Here is a 20,422-nt window from a genome sequence, read left to right as displayed (position 1 = left end):
ACCAGGAACACGCGCAGGCTAGGATGGACTCCGCGTGGGTTGGTTTTGCCTGTGTGACAATGGTCAAGACAGTTTTCTCGGAAGAGCATTTGTTTGCATTTTCTTGTGTTGATGTAGGACCTCAACGTGAAGTACACACCCACCTAAATGTACCAGCCTCCTTCGTGCTTGACCTAAGCTTTTTCTATCCATTCCTTTTGGAAGTAGTAAATGGGAAAGACAGGCCATTTTGTAGGGCAAGTAGGGTGCTGAAATGACTTTTGTAGGGTTGGTTGATGGGTTCTCAGATGGTTGACATAGGTTTATTACCGGTAGAGAAAAAGATAATGTGATTTGAATGGCTGCACTTTTTTTTCCTGGGGGGTTGGGGAGACTTCAGAGTAGGGCACTTTATAACCAAATCTCCGTTGTGTTCATACCAAGTAGTCACTGTAGGGGAAACAAGAGTAACCTATAGAATGAATACAGTTACGTTTCGCATTGAGTCTTGGAGTGCAGCTCCGACATGTAAATGAGACATGTAGACATTCACCTGAGCGCTCACTGCTGAGGAAGCACTCCCTGTAACAGCGTTCACTCTGTGTGTAGCTCTAGGACTATCGAAGAAAACTTCTTCAAATAAAGTAGTTCTAAACCGGTTCTCGTCATCGTTTGGAAAGTTCTCTGCCACCAGCTGTGTGCCTGGGTGCTCTGCCATAGCTGGAGAACTCGGGGACACCCCTGGAAGTGAGGAGCGGTGACCCCAGGGCGCGCTGGCCCCCCAACACTTATGAACCGGGGAGGGAGACAGGGTGGCAAGCCACACGGCATTCAACAAGGCAGCACAGGGCCTGAGAGCCCCTTGCAGGGGTGGGGCTGCGCGTGCACCCCTGCTGCCTGCGTTAGCACTGTGCTGTGTTGGAGTCCTGCTAAATCTGAGTGAGGTCTGATCCCACCACCGTGTCTCTTGCCTCCCTATGCTTGCTGACTTTCCCCAAGTTTCCGTGAGGAAGCCTGAAAATATCTTGAGGGCACCCAAGCATCCCAGGCTGGGTTTTGCAGGCTGTCAGTGTTGCCGCGGCAGTACAACCCCTGTGATGCGCAGGCGCGAGCTTGGGTAGCTGCGTGCACTTCAGACACAGGCTCGGTGAAGCCCGGGTTCTGGGGCTCGGTGCCCACCTCCCTGAGGTCACCCGGCCTGCCACATCTGCCTCCGCCCTGCACGCTGAGCATGGCCCTTCCCTCTGTGGGAACCACAGGAGTGCCTGTGATGCCCTCTGCAGCAGGAGCAGATGGGCGGAGTTGGAAGAGTGAAAGCCTCAGGTTGTGGCTCTGCAAAGCAGGTACACACAGGCCCCGTCTGCAATCTTCCTGCTGAAGCCAGAGGGGGAGATACCTACTTGCATAGCCATGGTCAAACTAAGCAACCTCCCTGGGCATGCATTGCTGTACCTGTGAAAGAGATGTAAGAATAGCATCCCCTCTACGTTGTTGTTGTAAGCCCAGTGTGAGAGAATCGTGGGAAGTACCCTGAGTGGTACCCTGATACTGTCAGTGCGCAGCCAACGTTAGCTATACCAAAGCTGGAGGCCTTCACGTGGACCAGCCTGGCTGGAAGCTTATACCTCCAAGTGTGTACAGTTTTTATTTCTTTTTTTTTTTTAAAGGCTTATTTGCTTATTTTATTTATTTGAAAGGAGATAGAGAAAAATCTTCCGTGCACTGGCTTATTTCTCAACTGCTCACACAAGGCAGGGCTGGATCAGGTCCAAGCTGAAAGCCTGGAAGTCCATCTCAGTCTCCCACGTGGCTGGCAGGGAGCCAAGTACTTGAGCCCTCAGCAGCTGCCTCCCCCATGTGTTAGCAGGAAGCTGGCTCAATAGCAGCTGAGCTGGGATTTGACAGGCACGCTGGTACAGGATACAAGCAGCCAGGCAGTGACCTACCTGCAGCGCCCCCTAGCTGCCCTGCCTGTGTATTTTGTTATTTCAAGGAATGAGACAGATTGGCACACAGAGTGGTTTTCTCCTCTCTGGGTTATTTCCCAAAGGACCACAACAGCCAGGGCTGGGTCAGACCAAAGTCAAGAGACTAGAATGCAGTTGGAGTCCTTCATGTGGGTAGCAGAGACTCCCGTGTTTAAAGCATCACCTGCTGCCTTCCAGGGTCTATGTTGACAAGAAGCTAATACCAGGAGGAAATCCAGGCACGGTGATAGCGGCCACAGTGTGCCAAGTGGTGCCTTAACTGCTGGGGCAGGTCCCTGCCGCATCTGCCTTTCTTAAAATACCTTGCTGAAGCCACCATTGTGTCTGTGCGTAGAGGCTCCTGGGGAACAAGATTGGTAAGCTCCAAATGGTGCCGTGAAAGGTGACTGGGTGCTGCGGCTCAGTGCTGGTGCACCTCAAACCTGCATCCAGCGGCACTGGCAGCATCTCAGTCCCTGTCCCCCAAGAAGCCATTGACAACTGCTACACTTTGGGCTCAAGAGTGCAGCGCCACCCTGGGCAACTTAACCAAGGCCACCTTCGATGCCATCTCCAAGTCCTGCACAGCTACTTGACCCTCAACTTCTGGAAAGAGAGTGTGTTCACCAAATCTCCCTACCAGGAATTCACGGACTCTCTGGTGAAGATCCATACCCATGTGTCCATGCAGAGGCCCCCAGGTCCCAGTTGTGGCTACAACATAGAAAGCCTGCAGGTGTGGAAAAAAAAAAAGGTGGCAGGCAAATTCTAAGGTGCTGGACCATTTCCACTCATAAAGACGTAGTCCAAATCCCAAAACACAGCATGGTGTGAGCGTGTGGCTTTGCTTCTTGTATGAGCACGGCGCAGAACAACACTCCCTGTCTCATCTGTCACCTTGATGTGTCTGCTTTAACATTCAGCTTTGGCTATTTAGCCCAGCCTAAGTACCTAGCCCTTCAGGAAGTTCTGGCTTCCTGATGGAGCCAGCCCTGGGCAAGTGTCCAAGCTCAGAGGGACCGTCATGGTGGGGGCCAGAGGCCAGAGGGGTAGCTCCCACTCAGCCGTGCTGAATGATTGCATCTCTGATGACAGGACTCCTGCTTCCCAGGCACCGGGGATAAGGATTCTGGAAGTTCTGGAAGGTTAGCCAACAGCCTGGGCCTGAAGCAGAGCCAAGCTGGCTGAGTGCCCTGCAGTGTAGGACACACCATCTGGACAGTCTTGGTGTTGTCACTGAAGAGGGACAAACAGCAGGCGTTTGGGTCTAGGTTGGGGTGGCTTTAAGGCAGCTCTTGCAACAGGCAGGGTTGATGATACAACGACTTAGTGGGCCCCATGTAGGGAGGATCCCAAAGCCAGGGCTGGTGAGCAGGCTGATCATGTGAGTACCAGCTACTTGGTCAGTTCACAGTGTTATGGAGTCTATTCCCATGGAATGTTTCTTCCTGGCTAGGACAGTTCTGTTCTCCCAAGCCCACTGTATTTGTTCAATGGAATGTTTCTGTGGAGCTAGGCTCATTCCTGTTCGAGACAGTGGTTCTCTTCTATGATAGGTCAGATGTTTTTATTCATTGTTTTACCACCTGTGTCGGGGCGGATGTTTCAAAATTAATTTTCACATATTTGAAAAGCAGAGACGGGGAGAGAGATGAGATGAGATTGAGATCTTCCATCTGCTGGTTTCTTCCCCAGATGCTCACACAGCAGCAAGCCGAGCCAGGTTGAAGGGAGGAGCCGGAAAATCAATCTGAGTCTGCCAGGTTAGTGTCAGGGACCCAAGTTCCTGAGCTATCACCTGCTGTCGGAATTGTAGCTGGGCCTTAAAGCCAGGCATTCTGACATGCAATGCGGTCTCCCCAAGGTAAGGTTCATTAGCTGCTCCACACAGCCGTCCTCACCCCTATTTTTAAAAACGTATTTTCATGGTATTTGAGAGGCAGAAAGAGAGCTGTCTCAAGTACTTGAGCCACTGTGTCCCAGACAGACTTCTACAGAAAGGCAGAATTCAGAGTGGCGCTGGGACTCGACCCTAGCTGCTCTGATATGGCATGTAGATATCCAAGCAGTTTCTAGACCACTCTGCCAAACGCCCACTCCTGAGTTTGGGTGTTAGAGGGGAAGAGGTGTGACAGATAGGGGCTCTTGTTGCCTGGAGGTGTGCTGGGTCCGTGACCAACGACCGGTTGTGGTCCCGTCTCTTTGGCCTCTTTAGAAAGTAGAGACATCTTCGCTCACACCACTCTGATCCCTGAGCAGGAGTTTGGGGGACATGGGTTTGTGGTGGTGCCATGTGTCAGCACAGGAACAGACGCCCGAGATCTAGGAAGAGGCAGTGTCTTACACCTGGTGTGTGGCTGGAGGTGGTTTTCCTCTAAAAGCCTGCTGTGCATGCATGTATTTGCTGATTTTGTTTTTCACACATTTCTGCAATGGAAGTGTTGTTGTTTTGAAAGCCAAGGGCTGCCAACACAAAATACTGCCAACAATAAAGACAGACTGTCTTGAGGCCCTGGGGGCTGACAGGGCTGTGGTCCCGGGACACGTAGGAGAACCTCCCTTGGCTCCTCTCAGCATCTGGGGGCTTGCTGGCGATTGGCTTGCAGTGCATGGATCTGTGGCTTTGCGGCCATAGGGTGCTCTGCTTGAGTTTCTCCTCTTCCCTCTGCCATCACTCAAGGACAACAGTCATGCTGGATTGATGGCGTGTGGTTCCAGCTCCCTGCTTGGAGCATGACCAGATATGTTACCTATGTACTTGTGCCACAACTCTGCTCCCATATAAGGCCATGTGTGGAAAATTCCCATATAGCTTTAGAGTGGGGACACATTGTAACCCATAGCAGGTACCAAGCCTTCTTCCAATAACCTTTCAGGTGTGCCATTTTCTGCCCAAGCCAGCCATTGCAAAGGGGAACAGTAAATGATACGGAGCCTCCTCCTCTGCAGGGAGTTTTCTTTCAATAACTGACGTCTACAATGACAGGGTAAGTGAGTCCTGCACTGCTAGCTTTGTGATTTGACACTTAAAGACAAGGTAAGTGCTGCTGGTAGCAGGTGCGCATGTCAGTACCTGGTGCTCAGGCATCCAAGGCTGTGACCACTCAGTGCCCCACCTGGGCTCATTTCTGTCACCCCTGAGTACCTGGAAGGTACCCATCAGTAGGACTTTTTTTTTTTTAAAGCAACAGACATTGACTGTAACTGTTGATTTAAAAAAATAACTTTAAAAGATGATACGTATTGGTAATAATTAAAAGTTTCCTGTGTCAACTCTGGAAATTAGGAACCCCAAAACAATCTCCTCAGGCTCCCTCATGGAGACAAATAGACTCTGTAAACAGTTTTAAGTTCCGGGCTGTCACCTTAAGGTGGAAATTAAAGGGGCGGGTGTAGTGGTACAGTGGGTTAAACTGCTATATGGGAGGTCAGCATCCCATATCGGCATGCCTGAAATAGAATCCCACCTCTATCTCCCGGCAAGCTCCCTGTTCATGTGCCTGGGTGGCAGTGGATGATGACCTACTCCCTGAAGGCCACCAAGTTTCTGTGGGCTTTTAGCTCTCCAAATGCCACAGGGCAGAAAGACAGGGCTTAGGCTGGAGCTGTTGAGGGTGTCTCAGCAGGCACGAGGAGCCACAAGCAGGCTTTCCTCCTGTGACGTACAGCGCCCTGTGCCTGTTCCCATTATGGTGACCCCCAAGTACACGTGTCACTAAGTAGCCTGCCATGCTTAGAATGTTACCATGCTTGGAATGTCGCCTCCAGTGTCCATTTTGAAACTTACTGCTCAAATTTCTGTGCTGCTGCTGCTCTCTGGAGGTGGGGCTTTGGTGGTGGTGGAGGTGTGTGCCTGGATTAGAGAGTTGGGGGGTTTCATGATGGGCTCCCTAAGACAAGGACACAAGGCCCGAGCTGCCATACCCTCGCTCTGTCTCACCCCGCAATGCCTTCCCTCATGCTGTTCTATAGCAAGAAGGCCCTTGCTGGGCTGTGCTGTAGGTAAGGGCTCCACACCATGACCCCAGTGCACCTGTGTACTCTGCAAGGGACCCATTCTGGTGTTCAGTGACAGCACCAGACGTCAGATGGAGGTCGAGTTGGGACTTGGGTCATGGTCATGTTCTGCAACTGGGATCCCTCGCTGTCAGTGAGACCAGGGCAGCCACTCAGCCTGGCACATGACCCAGAGGCTGCGAACGTGCTGTCCTGCCGAAGGGAATGCATCGGCAGCAGGTGAGGACCTCTGTGGCACAGTCTCCTTTCTCAAAGAACCTCAGTTCCCATTCTGAAATCCTCGGTGAAGGACACTGACGATGGACTCTCATGCAGAGATTCTGGGAGGTTGGGTGGGGGCGGCAGGAATGCAGATCAGCACTCGGGGACCCTTGCCCCTTGTCGTCCACCCCGGTGGCCCCACATGCATTGTGACCACACCTCTCTGGCCTCCTCCTCTTCTTTAGGATTCGTTTATTTATTTGAAGGGAAGAATGACAGAGAAAGAAAGGGAGGGCGGGGGAATCTTCCATCCACTGCTTTGCTCCCCAGATGGTCACAGTGGCTGAAGCCAGGAACCTGGAACTCCACCCAGGTTTCCAGTTGGAGTGGCAGGCCCACAAGCTTGCCCCATCCTTTGCTGCTTTCCCCAGGTTTGGTGGCGGGGAGCTGGATCGGAAACTGGGCAGCTGGAGAGCAGCTGTGCTGCAGTGCTGGCCCCCTTTCCATCCTCTTCTGAGCCCCTCCTGCTGTCCCAGGCTCTCGCCTTCTGCACCCTCAGACCTTTCTAGCAGGCAGCTCCGCTGCTCACATCTGTCTGATGGCCTCTCGGGTACTTCCCCACACCTTGTCCTCAGCAGACCTGAAGGGGCCCGATGGTGAGCTCCAAGAGCTTTGCTTGGAAGGATGGGAGAACGGAAGGTTGGCTGCCAGCTATGACACTGTTGCTGTAGAAATCCAGGGTAAATTGAGGTGGATCCTATAGAGTAAAAGAAGAGTATGTCCTGGAGGTTACTAATAGGTAAACGAATCTTGCTAGGAGGAGATGTGGAAGCTAAGACCCAAAGTGAGACAAGTAGTAGTGGCCGCCAGGAGAGACTTGTTAGCTCATGGCTGGAGGTGCATGGTGAGGGCTGGGAGGAAGGCAGGATCTTGGTGGTGTCGGAGGATAAGGGAAGGCTAGAAATGTGGCTCCGTATTAATAAACGGGCACAGGGAGCAGGACAAAGCACACAGGGCCCCAGAGGTCACTGTAGAGCCAGTTTCTTCAAAGTCAGCTGGGAAAGTCATTTCTGTTGAAGTTGCTTCTATTGGTTTATTAGTGTTGGCTTAGGAGTTTCTTAGGGCTTTTGCCACATAATGCCACAGACTGCAAGACTGGCGACAGAATTGATTCTTGCCCAGTTCTCTGTGCGGCACATTCAACACCAAGACCTCGGCAAGGCCAGGCTCCTTGGGATCCTGGGATCACATCCCTGCTGGTGCTTTCGTAGGCTCTGGTTGTGGTTTCAGGATGCTGCCAATTCTCTCAGGGCTCCGTGGCTCCTCTCTCACCTCCCCTGGGGAAGAGATCTCCACTGTGGAAACCTGTGTGCGTTTCCAAGGCTCGTCCTAGATGCAGTGACTCCAGGAGCGCTGGTCTGACCCTGTGTTGGGGTCCAGGAGAGTGAGGTAGCGGCTGGTTGCTTTACTGTGTTCTGTGCTCTACTCCTGGGACTAGAACTGAGGCCAGCCTTCCTGGGCCAACCCAGGAGCAGGAGTGGATGCAGGCCTGTGGTAGGGTTGATGGGGATTTGCACAGAGGAGCTGTAGGGGAAAATGGAGGAAGACAAGAATGACGGCGACCTCCGATGACCCCTACATGGACAGTCACGTGAAGCAGTTGAGGAAAGGGCTGCTATTCAGAGATGTGTGCTTGGCAGTGGTTTTCCCGAAGGTGAAAGGACCTAGACTAGGGCAGTGTAGGATAGAGGCAAAGGGTAAGGAGGGTAGACATTTCCTTTCTTTCTTTTTTGGTTAATATTTATTTATTTTTATTCCAAAGTCAGATATATAGAGAGGAAGAGAGACAGGAAGATCTTCCATCCGCTGATTCACTCCCCAAGTGGCCACAATGGCCAGAGCTGAGCCAATCCAAAGCCAGGAGTCAGGAGCTCTTCCAGGTCTCCCACACGGGTGCAGGGTCCCAAGGCTTTGGGCTGTCCTCCACTGCTTTTCCAGACCACAAGCAGGGAGCTGGATAGGAAACGGGGCTACCAGGATTACAACCAGCGTCCATATGTGATACCCGCACATGCAAGGCCCGACTCCAGCTGCTAGCCCACCACACTGGGCCCAACAATGTTATTTTTAATTATTACTCGAAAGACACACTTACAGAGATGACAGAGATAGAGACAAGGAGAGAGATCTCCCTTCTACACAATGACCGTGGTTGGGCCAGGTTGAATTCAGGACCTTCCTTGGGTTTCCCATGTGGCTGGCAGTGCTCAAGCACTTCTGGCCATCTTCTGCTGCCTTCCCGGGCGGTTTCATCAGGGAGATGGATGGAAGTAGATCAGCTGGGTCTCAAAGCAGCGTGCACATGAGACACCACATACCGTGCTTGGGGCACTTGAGGCACTTGAGGCAGCTGGATAGGCAAACTGGTCTAGCCAGGAAGGAATGGACAGAGAATCCTAATTTGGAAGGTAGCTTGCTTTCTCAAAAGACTTCTTGGGCAGAGACCTCAAGCACCTGATTTGGCATCCAACCTTGCACACAGATTGGCATATTGCAAGCCCAAGGCCTGTTGTGCGTGTCCCTCATCTTATGATTTTTGTCTTTCCATGAACAAAGTTTGAGGACATCAAAAAACGTACTCTCATTGCTATCATGATCTCTTTTTATTCTTGCTCTTTTTTAAATTACAAGATAGAACATCAGGATTTCAGAGCTACGTTACTGGAAAGAGGTGTTCAAGGCCAGGAGTGGCTGTCCCTGGATGGAGAGCCGGAAATGGCTGCCTGATGGCCACTCCTCCTCTCACCCTCTCCAGGCCCTGGAGCCCCGCCCTCCTCCCCGCACTAGGCTGCTGCCCCCACTCTGCAGGAGTCACAGGGCAGCAGCTGTTTCCTCTTGTGAGTCAGCTCCTCCTCCCAAGTCTGGGTTTCACAAATGCACAGCTCATCAGCTACTCAAAACGCCTGCTGCCTCGTGGCATGTAAAGAACGCGTTTCGGGCCCCCTCGGTCCTCATGAATGTTCTCAAATATTCCAGCAGCATGTTGAGGAGCCAGAACCGGGATGGGGGAGCAAGTCTGTGATGCCCACCTCACCTGCCATGTTTCCAAACCAAAGCATCAAATGCCACGGAACTAAGGCCACGCAATGGCCTCCCTATTGTCACCATTTTCTTCCTGTAGTGACGAGTTAGCCTGATGTCAGGCTTTGGCTAACTTTGTAAGGCGTCTTTGAGAAGGGGTGGGTTCCTGAGTGGGTGATATTTTCTTCTTCTTTTCTGTTTTTGCTGTCTGGGTTTCCTTTGCCACAGGCAAGGAGATTGACTTACTCCTGAGAACAATGGAATGGCTCTGTCTTGACTATTCGGCTCAAAGTACAATTCCTTAGAGCAATGACATTGGGCAGAGTCTATTGGAATGAAGCAAAATTAAAACAATTTTTGAATCAAGCGGCTCTTAGCACCAGACTACATTCGGTGAACTCCAACCAACAGAAACATACAGGCAAGGCTTTGGCGACAACTCAATTGGCTACAGCCTCATCAACCAGCCCAGCCCTTGACTAACTGGCTAGGGGACCTCCTGCAGCTAATAAACGCTAATTGATTGTGATTGCATTTTATATTGGTTTGGTATGTTGAACCCGTTGTAGGTGATCCATATAGAAGCATGACCGCCCATAGATTTCCATGAATACCGCTCACTGCAGACAAGGACTCCTCTTCCTCCGGCCAGACATGTCCCAGGCAACGCTAAGTTGGCCCTGCCTGCCTGCCAAGTCCCTTCTGACTTGCAGCTCTCAGGCGTGGTGGCGGCGTCTTAAGGAGCTTTGTGGGGAAGGGCAGGCGCCTCAAACCACACGTGTGGAGGTTTCAGCTGCGTCTCATTAAAAGGTAGATTCTGATCTGGTAGGTGGGGAGGGCTTGCTTTTCCAGAGAACTCTGCCTTGGTGCTCCTGCTGCCGGTCGGAGAGCCATACTCCTGAGACGTTGGCAGTGGTGGTGGCACAATGAATGAGAGACAGGCTAGAGGGAAGGTGACTTTTCAGGCTGGCCGAGGGGTGCTCAGAAGACATCGCGTGCGGCCGGAAGCAGCGGGAAGAGGTACTGTGGTTGATGACGTATGTGTGAGATCCGTGTAGCTGTGTGAACTATCTCCATGTTTTAAAACAATGTTTTAAAAGAATTATTTAGCTTTTTATTGGAAATGCAGAGTTACAGACAGAGGAACGACAGATTTTCTCTCTATTGGTTCATTCCCCAAATGGTTGTAATGAGCAGACCTAGGCCATTCCAAAACCAGGAGCTTCTGCCTGGTTTCTCATGTAGGTGAAGGGGCCCCAAGAACTCGAGCCATCCTTGGCTGCTTTCCCAGGCTCTTAGAAAGCTGGGTCAGAAGTGGAGAAGTCAGGACTCAAATGGGTGACAATATGAAATAATGGCATCGCAGGTGGAGGCTTAACCTTACATGCTATGGCACCAGTCATACTTTCTGTATTTCCAAAGTCACCACTCAGGGGTTGATGGTTGTGGTGTAGCAAGTAGATGTGCTGCCTGTAATGGCAGCATCCCATATGGTTCAAGTCCTTGCAATGAGCTTGGGAAAGCAGCTGAATGTTTTTGAGTGTTTCGACCCTTATGCCCACAGGGGAGACCTGAAGGAAGCTCCTGGCACTTGGGTTTTGCCCTGGCCCAGCCCCAGCCATTGTGGCTATTTGGGGGAGTGAACCACCAGATGGAACATTTTCTCTCTGTAACTTAGTCTTTCAAATCAATAAAATTAATCCTCGAAGAAGTCATCAATTTACAGAGATACTTGGAGCTATTTATGGATGTTTGGTGGAGAAACTTTAATGTTTGCTATTGGAGCTTAAATGAGGCGACGCATGTAAAATTCTTGGTCTGTTTAATACCTGGTACTACTCAAGCACCGTGTTCCTTGACTTTGTACTTTCATGCTGGCTCTGGCAGTCAGAGTTCCAGGATTTGGATGGGAAGGTGTTTCTTGGAAAGAAATCACTTATCATCAGCAGAGGACGGTTGCGGGGTTAGTCCAACAGAGTGGGGCAAATACGAGAGCCGCCTCTTCTCAGCTTACATCACGCAGGCCTGCCAGGTGGAGGAGGAGGACCTGGGGAGTGAGGGTGTCCCAGAGTGTACGGGCCATGGGTTTCTTGCAGCCAGGGAGCGGGAGTTGCTTTTCCAACCCCAGTGCAGCTCGGGACGCTTCAGAAGTCAGGAAAGAATGAGAGCAAAACTGCCGAGACCCAGTGATAGCAGGAAGCGAGGCACAGAGCCCCTGGAAAGGTTTCTCTTTGTTCTAAGTCAGGAGAATTGATCTTTTATTTGTTCTAAATTAGAAAAGTTTATCTTTTATTCTTTAAAGAAAGAGGCTATTTTACCAAAAGCACAGTGTGCTGGGATTTTGTATTGTAAATGAATTTTAGCCACATGTTTTTTCTCTTTCACTCTGTTTAAGTGAAGTCCTAGTTTTCAGTGGAGTCATGTCCGCAGTTAAAGCTGATAAAGCTAACTGTATGAGCTTTGTTTATCAAAACATTAATACACACAGGGATTTGAGACAGTTCATGGAAAACTGCAATTAAAAAGGGAGTACACATTGGCAGAAAACATGTGAAATCCAGGCATAGCCTTTCATAATATATATTTTACCTGAACTTTTGAAGACTTCTTACATGCACAGACTTAAGGTTTTCTTTTTTCTTTCTTTGCACCAAAATCAACTTTGAATTCCATTTTCCATAAGCCTTTATAAAGACCCTCTTGCAAAGTGCTAGCATCATCCACCTAGTGGTAAAAAACCAAATTGCCAGCGCTGCATCTAAGCAAAGCGGCTCTTAAGCACTTGTGTGGAGAGGGCTGGGTAAACCCAAGCCTGTGTAGGCACAGGGCCAGGTGAGTCATAAAGGCTGTCATTCCCACGGGGGGCCCAGGGAGCCCCAAGAAACATAGGGGCCTCATGTGCTTTGAGGCTGGATTAGGGACATTAGTCCATGATAGACCTGTTTGTACAGGGGAGAAAGTTAGCCTCTACTCTCATGGACACAGCTGTACTCAGAAGTGACTCTGCAGACGCCATTCCCAGTCTGTGAATAGAATGCAGAAAAGAAAACAAATACTAAAAATCTCTGCTAGGTTTATCTAAATTGAAGTGACAAAAGCCATAGTACCGGTGAAGACTAAGAGGCTTGCCAAGTGTTGGGAAGCATTTAAATGTTTCCTTGCTGGGTCCCAGGGCAGGGCAGAGGCTGGAGAGGTGCAGACTTGACTGTGGGACATTAACCAGCTCTCTGAGCCTTTGTGTCTTCATCTTTACTTCCAAATGATTTTAAATTTGACAGAAAGACACAAATACATGAAGGGCTCCTATCCATGGTTCACATCACTCCACCCAGTGCCTGCAAATGCCGGGGACCTCAATCCGGGTCTCTTTGGGTTTAGGGACCCAACCATTCACTTGACCCATCGCTGTTACCTTGCTCCTGGAATCTGCTCCAGCAGGAAGCAGTTGGAACTGGGAACCATGAATTGAATCTAGGCGCTCACTATGGGACACAGCTGTCTTAACTCAAGAGGCCAAACACCCACCTCTCTTCATCATGAAGATGGGCTAGTTTGGAGCACTTCCTACAAGGAGTGGAAATAATACATGGAAAGCAGCCCATGGAGTGCGACCACGGACCTGGGTGACAGCTGAGGCAGAGGGTGTAAGTTTTTCCCTGGTTCCTGCATGTTGACCACCAGTGTTGCCCCAGCAGGAGCGCGGTATTCCCCAGCTTCACCTTGAGTCAGAGGAAAGCAGGGCTCTCTGATTCATGGTGCCACTTCCTGAGGCCCCTTAGTCATCGGGAGCAGGGCAGACAAGGCTGCCCTGATGAGAAATGGCCTTGTTCTGTTTTGAGTCAAGTTCAGTTATTTGCTGATAGTCTCGTTTGGATGGAGGTGGTGTTTGTGTATGGGTTCACAGTGTGACCAAGGTAACATGTACATTCTTCTGAGTTGCATTTCCTTGGGGAAAGTTAGGAATAGCTGCCGGGCCCTGGATTGGGTCCTCCGCTTGGGGAACAGTGGAAATCGCAGTAGGTGGAGAGGCAGCTGACTAACTTCAGGGCAACCTCCAGGGAGGGTGCAGAACCACTGGTTTGCCACCTGTGTGACCAAGGCCAAGGCCATGGCACTCCTAGCATGATTTTAAAACTCCTTTTATTACACATGAGCATTTTAAAGAATGACTGCACATCTTTGGCTGCCTCTGTGACTGATGGAAAATGAAATGCGTTTTGATAATGTAAATGACTAGGTACAAGAGAACTAAGGGTTCCTTTTAAGTGGTGGGCACAGGGTTGTCCCTCTACTTATTGACACAGGTTCCCTCAGTTTCTGCGGTGTGTGCTTCCAGGAGGCCACACTAATATGTGGGCACTCACTTCGTTCTGTGTAGTGGTGTTGGCACTGGCATGAGGACACAGTGGGGGTTCAGTGGTGACCTGCCATGCTGGTGTCTCATGTACATGCTGCTTTGAGACCCAGCTGATCTACTTCCATCCATCTCCCTGATGAAACCGCCCGGGAAGGCAGCAGAAGATGGCCAGAAGTGCTTGGGCACTGCCAGCCACATGGGAGACCCAAGGAAGGTCCTGAATTCAACCTGGCCCAACCATGGTCATTGTGTAGAAGGGCGATCTCTCTCCTTGTCTCTATCTCTGTCATCTCTGTAAGTGTGTCTTTCAAGTAATAATTAAAAATAACATTGTTGGGCCCAGTGTGGTGGGCTAGCACCTAGAGTCGGGCCTTGTATGTGTGGGGATCCCATATGGACGCTGGTTGTAATCCTGGTAGCCCCGTTTCCTATCCAGCTCCCTGCTTGTGGTCTGGGAAAGCAGTGGAGGACAGCCCAAAGCCTTGGGACCCTGCACCCGTGTGGGAGACCTGGAAGAGCTCCTGACTCCTGGCTTTGGATTGGCTCAGCTCTGGCCATTGTGGCCACTTGGGGAGTGAATCAGTGGATGGAAGATCTTCCTCTGCTTCTCCTCCTCTCTGTATATCTGACTTTACACTAAAAAGAAATCTTTAAAAAAATAATGTTGTTAAAAAGAAAGTATTTGTGTATAGTCAGTGTGTATGCTCTAATAGACTTTAGACCTGTAGAGCTAACACCTAATGTGATGTGAGTGTAAACAGTTACTGTTTTGTTTGGGGGCAATAATAAGCATGAATGTCTTATGTGGTCAGTCCACACACGGCATTTCTTTTTCTAAATATTGTCGGTTCTGGGTGGAGCCGGCTTGTGGAGCCGTGACTGTGAAGGGGTCTCTGCAGAGTATAAGGAACATGGTTGTGCACGATTGAATCACGCATCCTAGTCCTGTCAGCAGAGTCCTCGTCCACCGTCCCAGCGCAGCGTCATTCTCAGCAGTGTCCCAGTTTGCACGACAGCTTCTGTGTTCCCTCCTCCTATAGCATTCCCTTGGCTGCTGTCACAGGTCACTGCTGTGTGCCCTGTCAGTGGCTGCAGAGCCCCTTTTCCAATGATAGCCTTAGTGGGAATGGCGAGGAGCTGCCAGGGAAGCATGAAACAATATTTATTTTTTAATTTTTAAAAATTTTTTAGGTTTATTTATTTTCATTACAAAGTCAGATATACAGAGAGGAGGAGAGACAGAGAGGAAGATCTTCTGTCTGATGGTTCACTCCCTAAGTGAACGCAATGACCGGTGCTGTGCCGATCCAGAGCCAGGAGCCAGGAAATTCCTCCAGGTCTCCCACATGAGTGCAGGATCCCAAAGCATTGGGCTGTCCTCAACTGCTTTCCCAGGCCACCAGCAGGGAGCTGGATGGGAAGTGGAGCTGCCAGGATTAGAACCAGCGTCCAAATGGGATCCCGGCACGTGCAAGGTGAGGATTTTAGTCGCTAGGCCACGCTGCCGGGCCCCATTTATTTATTTTTATTGGAAAGGTGGAATTAGAGAGATTCTATCTATTTGTTCACTCCCCAAATGGTTGCAGTGGCCCAAGCTGAGCTGATCTGAAGCCAGGAGCAGGAAGCTGATTTTGGCTTCCATGAGGGTGCAGGGGCCCAACGACTTGAGCCATCCTCTGCTGCTTTCTCAGGCCATTAATACGGAGCTGGGCTAGAAGCAGAGAAGGTGGAGCATGAACTGGCACCCATATGGGATGCTGACACTGCAAGCAGAAGATTAACCTGATACTTCCAACTTGCCAGCCCTGACATTAAGTGGATTTGTTTTAGAAAATGATTTATTTAAGAGGTAGAGTCACAGTGAGTGACACACACACACACCTCTAATCTGTTTCATCCCCCATGGCCCAGTGGCTGAGCCTGGGTCAGGCTGAAGCCCGAGGTGTGAAACTCCATCTGCTCTCCAACAAGGGTGGCTGAGGTCCAGGTGTGCACACCAGCAGGGAGCTGCGTTGGAAGTGGAGCCACTGGGGGTTGAACTGGTGCTCATATGAATTGCTAGCATCAGACAGCTGTTTAAACCACCATGCCGCAATATTGGCCCTGGTTATTTTCTTCTGATATGCAATAACTTTCTTGTCACATCTTACCGGATTATCAAAATCACATATGCATATGGTAGGAAAAATATCTTAAGTCCATAAAAGGCTGTGAGATGCTTTCCCTGCACCTCCCTCGTGCCCCCTGCCCGGGGATCATCTGCTGCCTGGGTGGTTATTTGTGCTCTTAGCACTGCCTTCCACAGTTCCTCACCTCATAAGCTCATCTACTCGGACCTCATGCACCCAGCACAAGCCCCAATGCATAATCCATGCTGGGAAGTGCTTATTAATATGATGGTGACTGGCCTGCTTAGTTTCACTTAGCAAAGGTATGGAATAGTTTGTTAACCTCCTGTATAATAACCAGCGTCCCCCCACTAAATATGGAAATGGGACCTCTTTGCAAAGGTTGTCCTTAAGTAAATATTACCAAGCTCGGACCGCCTAGAAACGAAGCCATCATCCCCCGGCTAGCTTCTTCCAGGTGGGTTTGGGACTGTCTGGGTGTGTGGGAGGTAGCGGCGGAACATGTACTTTGCTGCCTGTGGTGTACCTGTTCACTCACAAACAGAGGGCTTTAGTTTCCATCTGGCTCCCAATGCTGGCACTCGGCTCACACGAAAAGACAGCGAGGAGGACTGGAATGAAGAAAGAGACTTCTACGTGGCTGTGTGGACAGGCTCAGAAACACGCTGGTGTTTGGGGATGGCCGGTTCTCGGGCAGTCGGAAGAAGGAGGAGTGGGTGGAGGTGTCAGAAACACTAGACCCCCAAGGAGACGTGTTTGGACTGCGGCAACGGGTTCTCGTCGCTTCTCTGGGCCGAGGGCTGCTCACACCGTGCTGCCCGAGCAGCTGCTGCGATGGAGGGCTGTTGACAAGGGTGGCCTCCCTTTCCTGTTGCTTTATTTAGCTGCCGTGGGCTCCGGCTTGTTTTGTCACAGTCAGACGCCGCCGCCCGGGAGATGCCTCTCTTATCCTCAGAAGCTGGAAATTCGTCTTCACAGGACCTCTTTCAGTCTAGTCTCCTGTCGCCGCCTCCACCCTGTCTGTCGTGCGGGCTTTGAAAACCCTTCCCTGAGCTCCAGGATCCAGCACTTGGGCTCCGGGAACCCCAAGGCCCAGCCCCTCTCTTGACTCACTCCTGTGTCTTCTTGGGTTATTTCAAGTGGGTTGAAATCCAGTTGCTCCCTCCACTCCTGGGTGGAGAGCTTGCAAAATAATAAACACTAGCTCTCTGCCTGTCCCCCCGCCCCAAGTTACAGGCACCAAATGTTTATCAGTAGGAGTTTATTCAGAGAACATTCTGAGAACGTCATTGAAAATGGGTGATTTTTACCTCCCTGAAGACTAAGGTCTAAGTCTCTGCTCTGTTCTCCAGAGATGGCAACTTAACTATTTATTTGAAAGACAGTAAGGGGGTGGGGAGAGAGAGAGATCTACCATCACTAGTTCTCTCTTCAAATAACTGCAACCACTAGGGCCTGGCCAGGCCAAAGCTGAGATCTGGAAACGTAATCCAGGTCTCTCCCTTGGGTGGCAGGAAGCCAACCACTCGAGTTGTCAGCTGGTGCGTGCCAGGTGTCCATGAGCAGAATGCTGGGACCAGGAAATGAAGTTGGGGAACAAACCAAAGCTGATTTGGGGTTCAGGAATCCCAGCTGGAAGCTTACCTGGGGGCCAAAGGTCTGCCTGTCCCCCAAACCCCAATAGTTAACTCTGGGAAATGTTTGTTTATATACATAGGTTAATCTTTAGTAAATAGGGCTTAATACTCAATCTCCTTGTCTTACTGGAAATGATTTTAGGATAATAGCGTGATATGTGGCATAATGGTATTTTGATCGATGATGGACTGCTTCCTATATCCACGGTGAGCTGTGTAATAGTAATCTTGTAAGATATTGTCACCTGGTAATGTTTTAACCACCTTCGTTAGTGGAAGCTCACTCCATGATGCTCCTGTAATGATGACATCACCTGATGACGTATTTTTTAGACTCATGCTGTCATGCGATGCATGGGAGTAGGGAATGCATTTCTGACCACACAGGCTTTGGCTATTTAAGCCACATTAATGCAACACTTTCCCTTTTGTTTGTTAATTTTTTTTTTAATTGGAAAGGCAGATTAATAGAAGGAGAGACAATGATCTTCCATCTGCTGGTTTACTCTCCAAGAGGCCACAATGGTCAGAGCTGAGCTTGTCTGAAGCCAAGAGACAACAGCTTCTTTTGGGTTTCCCATGCAGGTGCAGGGTCCCAAGGCCTTGGGTCATCCTTGGCTGCTTTCTCAGGCCACAGGCAGGGAGCTGGAAGGTAAGTGGAGCAGCCAGGACACGAATTAGTGCCCATATGGGATCCCAGCACATACAAGGTGAGGATTTAGCCACTAGGCTATCATGCTGGACCTTAATGCAATACTTTCAAGAAGCTTTTTGTATTAGCTTTCTGCACTTGTTATCTATCACTACATCATGAAATATCCCAAAATTTACCAGTACTAGTTTAATCAGAAAATGTTTATTATTTACATACTTTTGGATGAGTAGTTCCAAGAACAACATTGCTGAATGATTTTGACTCAAAAATCTCTTGTGTGTTTAGTCGAGATGTTGCTTGGGACTGCAGGTTTTTCTGTTTGTTTTTAAAACTTGAGCTAGAGAGGCGGAGTTCAAGCTCCTTCGCGTGGCTGCTGGAAGCTTCAGCTTTCTACCACGTGGGCCCTTTCCCGGGGCTGCTCACCATATGGTGGTTGGTTGTCCCCAGAACAAGTGATTCAAGAGTGAACAAGACAGAAAACACAGTGATTTTAAAAAACAAATTCTCAGTGAGAGACCGTCACTTCTGCCAGCTTCTGCTGGGTACACTGTGCCATTCCTGTGCATGGCTGTGGGTCCTAGGCGACCGTCCTTGGGGCCTGATGAGCTACATTCAACACACTGAACACACTGAGCTGTTTAGAGTTTCTCTAAAGACTCCTCCATGAGGTTATCTTCTCCCCTGTCCCTACTCGAACAGACATGGGCTACTCCTTCAGATCTTTCTGTTCAAAAGCCAGAAGCATGCTGCAAGGCCCAGGAGCACGCTTGGCTCAGCTTTCAGGACCTTGATTCTGTACCCGGAGTTGCCCTTTGTCCAGGGTGATTTGCAAGTATGTAGAGCTGAGTAACGTCTCCAACCTGCTTCTTATCTATAGGATTTTTGGAACCCAATACCTTTGAATCGTTTCTTTCTGTATTTTTAAGAAATGTAAGAGGTCTTCTGTGAATCTTGCCGGTGTTCATCCCATTAGGCCAAAAAGAAAAAAAAAGGCATAAAACTCTGTGAAAGAAGTGCTCTGTTTTAAACTATAGGCTTCTGTTGAGGGATAATGTCTTTAAAATTGAAAATCTCATTGTTTAATTGGAAAAAACTGTGGCTTAAACCCTGAACATCTTTTGGCTCCGCAATGGGCACACCATTTGGGGACATGTATGCCCAATTCCAGGCTAATCTCTGCTTAGGATTCACCAGGAGGCAGCAGCTGACGCCTCAAGTACTTGGGTCCCACACCCACGTGGGAGACCCAGATAGACTTCTTAGGCTCCTGGTCTCAGTTTTTTCCCCCTTGATCTCAGTCTCTGATTGTCTGCTTTTCAAGAAAAGAAAAATGGGAAGAAGCATTTAAAAAAACATCTTCAGGGGCCCAGTGTGGTAGCCTATTGGCTAAAATTCTCACCTTGCACTCACCAGGATCCCATATGGGTGCCGGTTCACATCCCAGAGGCCCCACTTCCCATCCAGCTCCCTGCTTGTGACCTGGGAAAGCAGTGGAGGACGGCCCAAAGTCTTGGGACCCTGCACCTGTGTGGGAGACCTGGAAGAAGCTGTTGGCTCCTGGCTTCGGATTGGCTCAACACTGACCTTTGTGACTGCTTGGGAAGGTAACCAGTGGAAAGAGGATCTTGTTCTCTCTCTCTCTCCTCTGTAGATCTGCCTTTCCAATGAAAATAAATAAATCTTAAAAAAAAAGGCAAAAAAAAATCTTCAGACGTCCTTCATCCAAGACATAATAACCTTCCTACAAGGTGCTGGTTCTGAAATTTAGTTAAAAACCCTCTCTAAAATCTGGCATCTGAGAACAAAATTTTATATTCATCCAAGGATCACCAACATCCTGTGTTAGTATGCTATCTTCCTGATGGCTCTGCTTCCTGTCCACTTTCCTGCTAGGCTGCTGAAGCAGCAGATGATGCCCCACATGCTTGGGCCACGGCCACCTGTGTGGGAGGTCAGATCGTTTGTGACTTGTGGCCCAGCCCATTCATCATAGCCATTTGTTGGATGAACCAGTGGGTAGAAGGTGTTAACCTCTATGTAAACAAATAAAATCTTGAAAAAAAAAAAAGTCTTTTTGTCAGTTGAAAGGGCTGAGAATTGAAGGCCATCATGCGCACTATTTTAGATTCTTCTGACTCACTCATAGAAGTCTTAGATAATACAAGAAGAAGTCAGGTGATGCCTTACCAGCTGCTGGAAATATCCTCAGCAGGATCACACAGTTTGTGGGGTACATTCTCTCCATATGGCTGCAAGTTCCTGTGATGACCTTCTGATTTCCGGTAAAATTTCCCCTAATGGTCTCTTTTTTTTTTTCCTCCTTTTTCTGTTTTCCCAATGGTTTCTTAGTATTCACAAACAGCCCAAGTCTGGAACCGTCTGAGCAGTGTCTTCAGGGC

The sequence above is a fragment of the Ochotona princeps genome, chromosome 27 (genome assembly GCF_030435755.1).
Source record: "Ochotona princeps isolate mOchPri1 chromosome 27, mOchPri1.hap1, whole genome shotgun sequence".
Lineage (NCBI taxonomy): Eukaryota > Metazoa > Chordata > Mammalia > Lagomorpha > Ochotonidae > Ochotona > Ochotona princeps.
The sequence above is the reverse complement of the archived record's forward strand: the minus strand, read 5'-3'. Positions refer to the sequence as shown.